Here is a 13,174-nt window from a genome sequence, read left to right as displayed (position 1 = left end):
CAAGCAAGGGGATCAAACTTAACCCTCACTGAAGTTAATGAAATGGACCATTAATATAACCAAGTAGGAGGAAGTTTTGGGTGAAGAGGTGAGATTTTGAGTGATGCATGTGCATAACATGACTGATTCAATTCAAACAAGTATCTTCACAAAAGCGGGGGGTAGATAAACAACATAACCAATGCAATTTTGAACTTTCAGTACCAATCCTGACAGGTGTGGGAAAGAAGTTCCCATCACTTCCGCCGAAATCATTCTCTCTACTGGAGTGGAAACCTTGGAAGCTCAGGAACGCCTCTACATTGTGTGCACAATTGCCAAATATCTCCACCTGGATTCCTCCCTTGTAACTCTGTTGCAGTACACAGATGTGACACACAGCAGCTTGCAGAGCCTGGCTGTGCTGGCTGAAGACACTGCACACATAGACTTTGTGGTGAACCATTATGTTGGACTCTCCTGGCCTGTCAAGTGTGGTGAATTTGCTGCAATCCACAAATTCATCCAAGTGCTACAACATAATGTTGATTCACGTCACCTCTCACAGCTGCTAGGATATGAAATCACTGGCTGGAGAATACTTAGGAGAGGTGGTTATCAAAGAAAGTCTCCAAGGTGGCAGCACAGGCAGTTAATGATCACACCAATGCCTACATTAAAAGCAATTAGAATTAGCCAGAGAACAGCTATGGAAGATGATCCCAGTCCTTTGTTCTCTGCTGTGCCAAGCCACTTACTCGTAAAAGTGGTATCAACTACTCAGAGTTTATCATCTTTATATGAAGAGCAAATAATAATAGCAAGTTACAAGGATATCCACCTCGTAAGTCAAGAAAATTTAGTCACCTTAAACACGGACTCAATACAGGACATTCCAGCTAACCCAACAGTATCTATAATATTTAGTGATACCAATTCCCCATTTTTTCTTTCACCTTCACTGGTTACTAAAACATTTATCTTTACTGAGCTGGAAGTACTGCCTACTGTTGCTTCTGGCATGTCCTTGCAGCAGCATCAGCCTCACGTGCCTCAGACACACTCATATTTCCATTTTAGTAAATCAGAAGTATCCAGAATCCATCTCCTACAGGACATCACTTCAAATACAGACCCATTTTCTAAACCCAAGTACACTTTGATGATAAACACTCTTCATGAATGGCCTCATACGTCAGAGGCATTTCCTTCTAAGACAGCATTTCATGTATTTTTGCCAGAAGCAACATCAACATCAGAAGCAGCATATTACAATGATGAGGCAAAAAGCCACTTTCCAAAATCTGAAATGCTTTCTAATGCATTCCCATCCCCAGGGACACTCCTGTCTCTATCCCCAAACACTTCACTAACAGCCACAAATCCATCTGATTTCACATCTCCTGTCAATGACACATTTCCACCTTCACCAGCAAGTAGCAGGCCAAGCCACAGAATAGTTCATGGCTATGAACACTTATCTATGTCTTCTAGGAGTATCCCACAGCCCAGTGGGCTTCTATTCACTGAAGAAAAAAGCACAGCTTCCCCTGTGATCCAGCCATAAGCAGAGATCTTATATCCCAAGTTGAATTTCCATCCTGAAACCTCAGCCTGCTTTTCTAGCACTTTATACAGCACTTTCCCTGGTAAAGCAGAAACATCTTACGAACCAAACCTGAGCATTCTGTCCCGTCTCAATAGTACTCCAGTTCTTACTCCGCCAGTAGACTTTTCTAGCTTTGACGTGTCCAAATTATCCACACCAACAAATATACATTCTTATTATGGTAACAGCATGCTCAAAACACAGATGCAGTTTGCAGGTATTTTATCCACAATGGAATTGCATTCAGGCAGAGATCTGGAAACAAGAATGGTTTTGTCAAATGTCACTGAGACTACCCTGGAGTTGCACAAAATCTCAGATGTCACGTTTGATGCCACAGAAGTACCTCTCGTGACTTTATTTAATGCCACTTCTCATCTACTCAGTACCATACCAGGTATGTTTAAGATTTGACTTTCCATTCGTCTTATTTCCTACTGTACGAGTCCTGACAGAATAGATCAACATAATTTAATCTGCAACAGCATGACCTCACTGTGTTAGGGATATCAGCAACAGTGTTATGTTCATTGAAAGGGAAAGTAATATTATCAACATGGTACATTTCCCCTAACGACAATCAGACCCCAGCTTTGGCTATCCTATCTAAGGAAAGATATGGACCCACTGAAAAAGCTCCTAAGCAACACATAGGTCATCTGAATTCTAGAAAAAAAATGACACAAATTAATCCAGAAGACTGATGAAAGATGGAGGTTTATGTAACAGCTTGCTGAAAAGATGAAAGAAGCGTTCTCCATATCCCGTGGGAACTGAAGCAGCACTAATGACCTTAAATTACAGTTAAGTTGATTTATGTTAGACATTAGACAAACTTTCTCACAGCAAGAATAAGACAACAGTTGATGAGATTGCTTAGGGAACACTGTGGACATTTTTAAGAATGAGCACCAAATGTTTATCAGAAATGACACAAATGTAGCTGAATATGCTACAGAGTACAGAATTAGACTACACATCCTTTACTGCTCTCCCCTTCCAACTGCATGAATCTGAGTTGGGTTTAAGTACATTCTAGGCTTCAAGAGATGGTTGGTAGGTCCAGCTGGGTGAGTTTGCAGTGTTGCGTCTGAATCAGCTTCTATTACATCTGTAAAAAGGTGCACATGGTAGATCTTAAATACTTACTAAGTGCAGGCATTCAGAGCCAAACCATTCCTTCATTCTAGAGCAAAGTCACTGCCCCCATTTTTAATGCATTGACCTCATAAATGCTGTTCAGAACCATCTTCTTTCTAAAGCTGTACTAGACCTACCTTACATCTATACACATCTTACATCTACACACACTTTACATCTATATACATCTATATATAGTGCAAGGCTGCAGTCTGAAATATTTAGGTTTGTAATCAAGTGTCCAAGACAATCTGTCAAAGCTCAGATAGACAACACAACCCTACCATGATACTGCTCTTGCAGTATCTCGTATGATACACTCTTGTGAGCACGTGCCATACAGAGATTTTCAAAACTATCTTTCTGCACCAGGGAGAGAAGCCACTCTGATAAGGGCTTCAGAGATTTTCTAAAGAAGAGGTTCAATGTTACCCATCCAGGAAATATAACCTTGTTATCTTCTTCCCCTCAAACACTACACTTATCCTACACCATTTTCAACAGATTAAAATATTGAATAGTGATTTACAAGTTATTAAAATAAATGCCTAACAGATGCAGTAACTTAGACATTCAATGTATTTTACTACAACAGTGTTACATTTACTACAACAGTGTTACACTACAACAGTGTTATTTTTCATTACAGTGCTCCCTATTGTAATGGCTGGGAAATTAAGATAGAAAACACAGTGGCCAAAGCCCACTGAAAGACAGAGCAATCAGACTGCGGTATTGCCACTCAGGAGACATACTGATTTATTCAATGACCACACAGCAAATCAGTTGCACAACTGGGATTAGAAGCCAGCTCACTTTACAGCCAGACATGAGATAAGACTGCAACACTAGAAACTCCGTTCCACATCCCTTTCTTCTCTAGCCTCCTTCCCACGGGCCTTCCCATGCTGGCAAAGAATTTTTAATTACATGCCATAAAAGCTTTTAAACTGTATTCCCAACCACACAGCAAATTACTAAAATAGGATCTTTTACATAAATGCAAACAATCTTTCACCTAACACTATAATAAATAACACTCTTGTTTTCACAGAGCTGGTTCAGACAGTACCACCATTGCACCAGGGTCCAAGCACCTTGCTGTCTCCTACATATGAAATACTGCACTACACAGACAGCGTATGGATTCTTCCTCCATTTTCTGTTTCACAAGAGCTTCAGAATAAAACCCCAGGTTAAAAAAAAAAAAAAAAAAAAAAAGTATTCAAAGTGTTATCAAAGTATTAGGACCTAAACTTTTTGCCCTTTGAATTAATATCTCCTCATTACTTATGTTAGACAGTATCTAATTAGAGGATAAGCCTAGGGAGCCACTTTACCAGATCTTGCAAACTGGTCCCTATCCCAAAGTGCTGTAAATGTAAGTAAATGAGAGAGAGAAGGAGCAGGAAGAAAGGAATGTTTCTGTCACAGGTTGCAGGAACTCCCCAAGTCCTCATTGTCTCCCTTACTCCTCAAACTTGTCAGCAAGCTTGATCCAAGTCAGATTTCCTTTTCAAATTCATCACCACATTTTGTCATCCTGCAGTTCACTTGGTGTCTGCTTATATATTCATTCACAAGAGCTCTTCAAACTGGGCAGCTGCATAGCTGTCAAAACAACGCTCCCCCAGGAAGAGTATCTGCCACCTCCAGAAGTGGGGTGATGATGCTGAGACACCCAGTGTTTGCCTGATCAAGGTGAAATTATTCTTTATGCTAGACATGGTTCAATATTATAAAGAAAGCACAAACCTTCTCATAAAATTCCCAGACAAGAAATCCATGTTTAGTGTTGTCAATGGATGATGAAACAATAACATGTTTTAATAATTACCTCATATGTAAGCTCAATTTCTGAATCTGTTGGTAGAGCACTTGGCCATGAGGGCTGGGACCTATTCTTTACAGAGCTAAGTATTAATTCTTCAGGAAATGTTTCTGTTTCCGAGGAGGACACTGTATTTGAACTTTTCTGCACTTTCTGAGGATCTCAGCTTGTGAAAGCACGATACTGGGGTTGTGTAAATCTAGATTTGGTAATGAATGTAAATCAAAGTGCCATCTGATGAGAGCCCTGCTAATAAGATACCTATGTTAGAGTCTTTGATAGGCAAAGTATCAGAGTACTATGCAGTCTTCTGCAGGGCAGCTCCAGACTGTAATCCACCCTCTAATTTTACTACACCATCCAATTGTACAATTAAAGGCCTTTAAGGTTACAGAAGCTTTCCGTAATTCAAAATTATAAAGAAAAAAGAAAAAGTGTAAGCATTTACAATAATAGGAAGGAACACTGCACTTCACTGATATTTAAAGCCTCGGGATTGAGACATACTTGTCTGCCACCATGAACTAATAAGTGCGCCATCTGAGAAGCATATTGTGGTATTTCTGTGTAAAAGGTATTAGACTAAGATTTAATTGTTTGGAAAGGCATTATACAGGACCTTACTAACATATTACGCTAGAAGTAACGGTGCTGTGCATCTTCAGTTGTGTTTAAATAAACATACCTGTCGTGGTTCCGCTCGAGTAGGCAGCCGAGCTCCACCACAGCCACTCTCTCACTCCCCTCCTCAAAGGGGAACAGGGAGCAAATAAGATGAAAAGGGCTCAAAGTTTGAGATAAGGACAAGCAGATCACTCAGTAATTATTGTAACGGGCAAAACAGACTCGGCATAGGGAGATAGTAAGATTTATTGCTTATTACTAACAAGCTAGAGAAGTGAGAAACGAAAGAAACCAAAAGCACCTCCTCCCCCCGAGTGGCACAGGGGAACAGAGGAACGGGGGTTATGGTCAGTCTACAGCGCTTCTCTGCCGCTCCTTCTCAGTCACTCTCATCCCCTGTGCTGTGGGGTCCCTCCCACAGGATGCAGTCCTTGCTGAACTGATCCGTTGTGGGCTTCCCACAGGCAGCAGCTCTTCCAGAACTGCTCCAGATATGGGTCCATACCATGGGGTCCATCCCCCAGGAGAAATCTGCTCCAGCCTGGGTCCCCCATTGGCAGCAGCTCCTGCCAGGTCACCTGCTCCTGCGTGGGCTCCTCTCCACAGGCTACAGGTCCGGCCTGGAATCTGCTCCGGCAGGGGTCTTCCACAGGCGGCAGCCTCCGTCGGTGCAGGGCCACCTGCTCCACCATGGTCTCCTCCACAGGCTGCAGCGTGGAACCCTGCTCCGCCGTGGTACTCCATGGGCTGCAGGGGGACAGCCTGCTTCACCATGGTCCTCACCATAGGCCGTAGGGGACTTCTGCTCCGGCGCCTGGAGCACCTCTCCCCCTCCTTTTTCACTGACCTTGGTGCCTGCAAGGCTGTTGCTCACTCCTCTCACTCTCCCTGCTGCTGTGTGGTGCAGTGTTTTTTTTTCCCTGTCTTAAATATGCTCTCACAGAGGCGCAAAACATCGTTTATTGGCTCGGTTCTGGTCAGCATTGGGGCCGTTACCAAACATGGGGCAGCTTCTAGATCCTTCTCACAGAAACCACCCCTATGGCCCTCTGCTACCAAAACCTTGCCACGTAAACCCACTACAACTAAAATACATCTAAATATGCTTCAACATAACTGGAGAATTAAAAAGTCACACACAAAAATACACCCAAAAGCACATGAAATTGTCAGTAGGACATGACCAAGGACAATGCTTTACACTACCTTTATAAGCTTAAGTTTCAGTAGAATTGAGGTGAGTCTAGTACTTCCCCTGGCAGTTCTCAGCATTCCCCTTTGTCTTTCACAGGTCGATGGCTATGTGAAGTGATGAGCACATTGTCCTTTTAAATAACAATTGCCATTAGTCAGTTGAAGGCAGACTAAAGAAAGGACAATAACTAAAGCTTCCTTCTCTTTTACAAGACATTAATAATTAGTTATTGTATCATGTAGACTCTTTTAAAAGACAATTTAGCTTTTGTTTTCTACGTTTTAGATTTGAATTCATCTTTTTCTAAAATATCCAGAACTAAAACCTAAACTCAAGTTTTATCAAGTTTTTAACTCTTTTTAATTGCTTTTGAGATTGTCCTCCAATTATATAATGAATTGCTTTTGTTAGTGTCAGGTATGGAAGACAGAATAAACAAAGCAAAGTGGATTTTAGATACAGTTATCACCCATGTATTTCAGTCTAAATGTCCCAATGAATAGTGTATGATCTCCATTTAAGGATGGTAGAGGAAGTCAAGATTACTGACAAATTGTCAATGTGATCAGAGAGAAATATTTAAAAATCTTCAAATCAATTCCCAAGATGATGTCAGAACTAAGTGGTTGTGATCAGTTACTCATTTCACAGGAAAAAATGATTTGCGATGTTCATCATAAAAAGAAAGAATGTAAGAAAAGTAGTGCAGAATACTGTTTAAAGGAAATCTGTAAAAGGTATTGTCTGTCAAAGAGGAGTGTAAAGGGCAAAATAAGACTTCTCCTTTGAGAAATGATAGATGATATAATAAGAAGCAATGGCCACAAACTGCACCTCAGGAGGCTCAGACGGCACTTGGGAGTAATTCAGTAATGAAGCAAGTCACCTAGACTTGATCTTCATACCAGAGATTCGTAAAGAATCATCTAGGCAAAGCTATGGTTGATCTCATTTAGTGTTGGCTACAGTTCTGCCTTGAGTGGGAGGTTGCCTGGATTACCTCCAGGGGGTCTCTTCTCACCAACATGCTCCATAACCCTTTGAGGCTGACATTTCTTTGCTATTATTCAGTATCAGATAGCTATTTTTCCTCATAACTCTCTCCCTTTCCTTCCTTTCCCCAACCCCTCTCTAAAGGGCAAGCAAACACTTCCCCAAAGGTTGTTCATTCAATTCAATTCATAACAGCAACTATTGGATGCCTCTTCTCTTTTCCTATATCTGCCAACACATTTCACAATGAGGAAGATGGCAATTCAACTCAGTTATCTCTAAAGTTAATCCCAGTTGATGGCTCTCCATTGGGATCAGAAAGCTGGCTGCAATTTAATGCATCTCAGCAGATTATGCACGGCTATCCCCTTGAAATTGATTTCCAGTATTCACCTCAAGAGTTTGTGCTGTCTGCCACAGATTCAGGGGGACTGATTGCCTGGCCATCGAGCTTCTGAAGCCCAAGAGGGTACCATGCCACCTTTACACCATCAGATCAAAAAACAGCTACTACTCCTTCCTGAGAGAAAAAAAAAAAAAGGATTAGTTTATTTCTAGAGAAGCTCTCCCTGTATTTGAACTCCAGCAATCCCAAAGACATCACAGTGACCTCTCTCAAACCTGGGTCCACAGTAATCTCATGATATGACAGTTCATTGTGTACAAGCGCCAACAGACCTTCCAGCTGGTGTGCAACAGAGGAAATCCAGGAAGCACTGAGGAAACTAAGAGTGCCAGATGGATATGTCAACCCACACTTTGTCCAAGCAATGTTACCTGAATACAAAATTGATGTCATCTTCAACGTTTCAGATAGTGAAGTCTGCTTTCCTGCTACAGAGCTATTCAATGGGCCTTTCAACAGCACTGTACAGCCTTCACTTCAAGACTGGGATGACTCCATGACTGGAAAGTCCCCATCTGCCTTACTAAGCAGCCTTTGTGTTACTGTTGGACTGGTTCTGACCACACTAGTTTACTGTTCTTGCAAGTATCACAGGAAGATTCCTGGATCAAAGCCTATGTTTCCGAGCAATTCCCAGCTAAGCCATGCTGATGTGGCGATGGATGACCTACAGCCTCGCAAAGCAGCTGTACATGAGTGTCGGGGTTCACCCATACCTCCATTATGGAAACCGCCTTTGGTAGCACTCACTTCTCAAGAGCAGTATTCTAGATCAGTGAGACTGTCCCTCATCACAGCATCTTCCCAGCCACCAAAATACCATCTCCCACCCCCTTATCAAAAGAGTATGACTACCCATGATATCCACAATGACTACCCACAATATCCACAGATTTAAGATAACATCTTCTAAGTGACAGCAAGAGCTGGTGGGACTGTCCTTAATCTTTTCAAACTTTTTTTTTTTTTTTTTGGTTAAGAGTTTAATTCAATACATTGTATATAGTATGTATAAAGGGAACAGTAACTGCCTAACACAAAACTCTTTTCTTCCCATTAGGCAATTTTGTAATGTACTTTTTAAATTACATTTCTCAAGTTGCAGTCTTGTATCCTTCAGTAAGAGTGGCTCTCTACACTGCTTCCATCTGTGACACAGTTGAAGGATGATGGTGAAAAAAAAAACATGTAAAAGAATTTGTAAAAACTGCTGAGATTTTGGAAATCTTTCAGTTTAACAGATTAGTTTGTACAAAGTTTAATCTCTGAGTTCCAATGTTAATGTATAAGCTGCTTTAGAACTGCAAAAATCTTTCTTGAATTTGATCCTATTTCACACTGTGCTTTCAAAGTATCACTGTGTAGAAAGGAAAGGAGTTATATACAGAATGCCCTTTCCAGATCTGCCACAAGATTTTACTGATGAGGGTGGATGGCCACAGCTCACCAGATCACTGACCTTACAACTCTGAAGATGGTATGATTTCAACTTTGCTTTTTCAGGCAATCATGAAATGACACATACACAGGTGCCTATCCCTTTCATTCTCAGAACACATTTTGATACCCATAGGCAAAGTCAACAAGAGGGTAAATGTTTCAAAAGACACATTTATGCTGTCACCTTGATTTATTTTTATTCTGCATTAGGTTCCCAAATTCCTCAGTTTACACTGCATCTGGCTACCCTATGACACAAGTCACATAGTTCCCTTAGCTGGGAAGCTGAAACATAAACAATAAGCTTGTCTTGCACATTACAGACATTTAGCTCCCCTAAAACTGCTGCAGGTTCTGAAGTGCATGCCCACAGATAGCCTTGCATGCTCACAGAGGCTGCCCACAAAGAAACCAAGCTGCTTAGGAGCAGGAGGCCATAGAATAACTATCCTACCGCAGTGTGCACTTGCTGACACATCGTACAGCAGCAACCCTTTGTTGTGCTAAACTCTGGCTGAACAGCACATATAGAAGCTGCTTGGTGTACAGGGCAGCCCAAGAACCACAGGCACTGCTCTAGAAGTGAGTAGACACTGAAGAGCAGCTAGTTAGCCAAAGGATAGCTTGCACAAGCTAAAGAGAATGGACACAAATGCACACTCCTGCTGTAAGCAAACAGCAGAACTGGACCTGGTCTGGCAGCAGGCTGCTGACTACTCTGCCTATGACAGCCAGCCCAAGGCTAGATCTGGGACCAATCTAATGTCCCTATGAGGGAAAGGCTGTGGATGTGGTCTACCTTGACTTCAGTAAGGCTTTTGACACAGTTTCCCACAGTATTCTCCTCAAGAAACTGGCTGCTCACTGCTTGGACTGACATACGCTTTGTTGGGTTAAAAACTGGCTGGATAGCCAGGCCCAAAGAGTCGTGGTGTTACCAAGTTAGGTGCGTGTGTCGATCTGCTCGAGGGCACGAAGGCTCTGCAGAAGGATCTGGATAGGCTAGACCAATGGGCTGAGGCCAACTGTATGAAGTTCAACAAGGCCAAGTGCCGGGTCCTGCACCTGGGGCGCAATAACCCCAAGCAGAGCTACAGGCTGGGAGATGAGTGGTTGGAGAGCTGCCAGGCAGAGAAGGACCTGGGAGTGATGGTTGATAGTCAGCTGAATATGAGCCAGCAGTGTGCTCAGGTGGCCAAGAAGGCCAATGGCATCCTGGCTTGTATAAGAAGCAGGGTGGCCAGCAGGGCTAGGGAAGTGATTGTCCCCCTGTACTCGGCTCTGGTGAGGCCGCATCCTGAGTACTGTGTTCAGTTTTGGGCCCCTCGCTACAAGAAGGACATGGAGGTGCTCGAGCGAGTCCAGAGAAGGGCAACGAAGCTGGTGAGGGGCCTGGAGAACAAGTCCTATGAGGAGCGGCTGAGGGAGCTGGGGTTGTTCAGCCTGGAGAAGAGGAGGCTCAGGGGCAACCTTATTGCACTCTATAGATAACTTAAAGGAGGCTGTAGCGAGGTGGAGGTTGGTCTATTCTCCCACGTGCCTGGCAACAGTGCGAGGGGGAATGGGCTAAAGTTGCACCAGGGGAGGTTTAGGTTGGATATTAGGAAGAACTTCTTTACTGAAAGGGTTGTTAGGCATTGGAATGGGCTGCCCAGGGAAGTGGTTGAGTCACCATCTCTGGAGGTCTTTAAAAAATGTTTAGATGTAGAGCTTAGTGGTATGGTTTAGTGGAGGACTTGTTAGTGTTAGGTCAGAGGTTGGACTAGGTGATTTTGGAGGTCTCTTCCAACCCAGATGATTCTGTGATCCACAGCTGGGAGATGAGAACAGCTCCTCCCTGGTCTACACTTTCATGTTACCACATAGATTAATGTTTGCAAACACAATGCCAGCATGGCATACCAACACAGCCCTCTGCTCACTTTGGCCTCTTCTCTAAAACTAAGCCATTCACCACCCAACAAGCCCAACAGTATAGCTCGACAAGTAATCATGGCATAGAAAGAGAATTTGAACAGCTCACTAGCCACAAATGCATGAAGAGCTACAGGACCAACATATTTGAAGAAATTAAACTACATCGAAGTACCTAATCCACCTCTAGTTACAATATATACACGTGAGCAGATGAACTGTGATTATTTAGCCACACATACAAAGCGTTTCTTTTTTGGATGGACAGCAGATAGTTTTCAGACATGACAGTGCCAGGGTTTACATCTTCACACATGAACTAGTAGCATTTGTCTGGTTGAGTACTTTATCCAAAAAGTACTCAAAAGTAGTACAAAAATAAACAGAAATTCTTGCAGATTACTACTTCAATAGTCTTCAGAAGAGAGACAGCTGTAAATCAGCTCTAAAATTTGATCCAGAAGTCAAAACCAACAGTAATTTCCCGTAGTCAGAAAGCTAGTCATAATGTTGGTAAATTATATTACATGTCAAAGGAGCTTATTTAATTAGAACTGCTGATCAATTTGCATGAAGCTATGCTATATGTGCAGAACTAAAACACATGCTAAAGTGTTTTTGCTACTGATTGTAGAAGTTGGTTTTAGCTGACCTAGGCAAACTTCTGATGTCTTTGTGTTACCTTCCTTTGTCCTGTTGTTGATTTTTGAGGCAAAGTGTAATCTAATGAACTAGAAGCTTTCAGGTAATGACCACAGTGAGGCGTAGCACAAAAGGTGTGTGGAATTTACTAGTACAATGCTGAAAATGCTTTTGTTTGTGTTGGTTTTTTGTTTGTGAAGCTTTAAAGCGCATAGAACAGGTCTGCCATCAATTTTATTAACCCCTTTAAGAAGTTTAACTTCAAATCTACAACTGAGAAATGTCTTTGATTTCTAATGCAACTCAACAATTAAGGAGAAACCAGGATTATTCTTTTGTTTTTAAAATCATTTCATAGAAGCAGCACAGGACTTTAAAAAGAAAATCTGCACAAGTACAGGTTTAAGAAGTTTACCTAACCTAAAGAATTACTGTACAGCTTGAATTGCAAGAAACATCAGCACTTGTAGCACCTCATGTTTCAGTAAGACTCTTCAAGAATTTAGAATAAAGCTCCCTGGAGAACTGTGCCCCATTCATTTATTCAATTAAGGTTCTTCCCTGAAAGATGTTCTAGAAGTGGAAAATATAATTCTTAAATGAGCTAAATACATACTTTAAAAGCAGGTGCATTTTTTGTTTGTTTTTTTCCTGTAAAGTATTTAAATCCTTTACAGAGTTACAGCTGAATATTAATGGCACATCAGGAAAAGTCTCTGACAGGAGATAGACAGTTTCCAAAGACACAGGGCTGCACTTCTCTATCTAGACTAGCATTGAACTACTGAAAGCTGACATTTACAATGCTCCCAAGGTTCCAGACTTTAAAACTGCATTAGTAAATAACAGTAAAATCCATACTGAAATGCACTAAAACATCACTTCAAAAAAATAAAACAAAAAACTAAGACCACCAACTACCTGAGCCCAGAATCTTAAGATATAAGAATAAATTCCATGGCAATGTTTTCCATCAGAACATTTCAGATATGTCACTAGATGCGGAGATGCATCTTATTTTCAAATAAGTAAAAATAAAGGTCTCAGAAATCACATCTGCTGTCTGTTTCACATTAGCTCAATAATCACCTTGAAACTGTACACAGCATATGTATAAACACAGATGAAGAAAGGACCCTATTACAAATGCAAACCAAGAATACTTGCATGACATTTGTTCTGTCATTGTGAACTATAGTATTTAAAATTTTAGATGAAAAATATGATATGAACATATCAATTTAGTTTTAGAAAAGTTCACAGATGTGTCTTCTATCAATATAAGCTAATATAAAGCTGTGGGACTGCAGTTGCTTATACAGACTAGAATAAGGCCACAGAAACAGACCATAAGACTGATAGAACTCTACTGAACTCAAGTGAAAATGTACCGAAACTAAG

This window comes from Aythya fuligula, chromosome 1 (assembly GCF_009819795.1).
Source record: "Aythya fuligula isolate bAytFul2 chromosome 1, bAytFul2.pri, whole genome shotgun sequence".
NCBI lineage: Eukaryota > Metazoa > Chordata > Aves > Anseriformes > Anatidae > Aythya > Aythya fuligula.
Note: the sequence above shows the minus strand (reverse complement) of the source record.